The sequence below is a fragment of the Solanum pennellii genome, chromosome 10, assembly GCF_001406875.1.
Source record: "Solanum pennellii chromosome 10, SPENNV200".
In the NCBI taxonomy this organism is placed as follows: Eukaryota; Viridiplantae; Streptophyta; class Magnoliopsida; order Solanales; family Solanaceae; genus Solanum; species Solanum pennellii.
Window position 1 is genome coordinate 50,342,232 of NC_028646.1, and position 2,635 is coordinate 50,344,866.

At 31.5% G+C, this 2,635-nt stretch overlaps 1 pseudogene; it reads right to left on the minus strand.

Moving 5' to 3' along the window:
* Positions 1-654: 654 nt before the first annotated feature.
* On the minus strand, positions 655-1,209 carry LOC107001336 (annotated as a pseudogene).
* Positions 1,210-2,635: the final 1,426 nt, after the last annotated feature.

The window sequence follows — 2,635 nt, forward strand, 5'->3', positions numbered from 1 at the left end:
ACATAGAAGGGAAGCATAAATGGCTCAAAAACAGCGTTCTATGCTAAATGCATGTAGTTTTTCAGAGGGTTATGCATCTCTCTCTAAGGGACATTCCCAAAATTTAAGTAGGCAACAACTCATGTTTCTATTATGCGGAAAAAAGAAACAAAGACTTGAATGAATTCACTCACAAAGTTAGTTGTCTTAAGTTAATACATCTCTGCTCAATTTAGAAATCATACTACTCAATTCAAACATGACCTAATACTCTGTAATGTTATTTTCTATAGATATCTTATATACTTAACTCTATTGTACGGAGTCCATCAATATAAATATTAAGCTTTGATGATTAAAGGGGTCCTTAATTAGGTCATGTTAAGTCCTTATTTCCAGGAATTCTCTGTATGTTCATCACTTTATTTCTCACACTAAGCTCCTTTGCAACGAGGAGCATATATAAGAAAGGTTGACAAAGAACATCAAAAGTTTTAAACAATTACATGAACTTAAAATAAAAGTATAGCTATAGGGAATGAAACACAAGTAAAAAAAGGTAATTGCGCACAAAAAATTGGGAACTTCAAGAATTCTAATTTTATAATAATATCTTCATCTATTACAACTATATGAAAGAGTAATACTAAACCAAAGACTATGATAGCATATATTTTATTTTTGTCCTAAATTTTGGACCTTTCCACTAAAACACAACCTGAGAAAGAAATTTGAACACTTGAGTCACAGTTCTAGGATCCCAATAAATCCCAATTTCATCACCCTCGCCCAATCTGCGAAACTTGAATAATTTGATGGACCAAAGAGAAAAATCGTCATTGAACAACTTTTTGAACCAAACAGTTTGACCTTCATACTTTTTAGGGGTATTCTCCTCTGTTACATCCCACATGTCAACACACACCTTGCATCCATTCTCCAAACTTTTGGCCACGTCCAATGTCCAGTAACGAAGGAGGTACTCAAAATCTCAAAAATAGGAATCACCAGCATTCCTACAACGATTTCATCATTGTAAGCTTTTTCTTGATCTGCCATGGGTTTTGTTGATCGATTCTTGGGCCAGGGTATAAGTTCCATATCTCCACCAGTTCTCGAGTCACATCATATGGAGTGTTGTTGATTTTACAAGATTCTTCTTCCGCTTTTGAGGGAAAGAAATGGTAAGAAATGTTTTTTTAAGCTAAGCAAAGTTCTCTGATCAGACATTGAAGAAGGTGATGATAAAAGACAGAGGAACAACACCTTATAAAGACATAATTAGGTTTCTAATTAATTTTGAGCGGGAATCTTAAAAAAATATTACTATTTGATAATTTTAAACTTGTTTCTTAAGGGACATTTAGAGAAGAGTTATAAGATAAGATCATTATGTCATTTTGCATTTAAATTCCGCATAATAATTCCGAGATTTTTATCTTACCTTAAGTGTGGAAAAAATAAGAGTTTTACTAGTATTCATAGACGGTGTAGAATTTTTAACTAAATGGAAAATATCCAACTTTTTTGTCCAAATTCGTGAATAATTTACACAACTGTCAACCAATCCTTTCTTGCAAATAGAAGTACATAAAAGCAGACAAAAATTTGAGAAAATATTTTTGTCCTCCTGACCAAAATACATTCCTAGGTTGTGAATCACGAACCATAGAAAATAATTTGAAAATAAACTTTAATAAATAATTATAGCAATATAGCCCAATTTCATCACCAACACCCAATCCTCAATCCTTGATAAATTTTTCGATGGATAGAGAATAGGAATCGTTACTCAACTTCCTCAAAGTATAATTTTTGTCTTCATACTTCATAATGTCATTATTCTATGTTATGTACCACAAGTCAAATTACACCCCATTCCCATTCACCAAACTTCTTGCTAGCTTCAAATTCAAGTATGGAAGAATGTACATAAACATTGTAGAAAATGGAATCGGCAAATTTTCAACAGTACTGAGTTCTTTCTGGGATAATATTTTCCATGATGTGTCTTGCGGTATTCTTATTGATTATTAGGGGAGGGCCTATATCTATTAACTCTTGAGTCTTTACCTGTTATGTGTTGTTAACTTGTAAGCTTCTTCTGCAGGGTTTGATGGAATGAAACAGAAGAGAGTATATATTTGTGGGTCATTATTTTGATAAACATAAATTTATTTCATTTTTTTTCTTATTTTATTTGGATAATTTAAGAAAATATATTGCCTTTTAGATTTTGTCCTTATGTGAAATTTCGCAAAATATAAGCTCGAGAAATCATCCTCCATGATATAATGTTTGCTCATATATTTCTCTACCTTAGATACAAAATGATAGGCTACTCTCTGATGTTTGTAATACCTTACCTAATTTTGAATCTTAGTTGGAAATTTCTCATACGATTATAAGCTTGCTCAAAAGGGATCTTTAGAATGTTGGTCGAAAGGTACATACACCTGTAAGCAATTATTTATTTTTAAAGAACGTCACTTATTATAGAATAAATAGTCTACCCTAGTGCAAGCATAAGAGACTTCTTTCATTCTCAAATCAATGATATATAGGTCACAGATAGATAATTTTTGTTGTTTAGAGCTCTCCTTCCAGTACCGCCCTATATATATATATATATATATATATATATATATATATATAT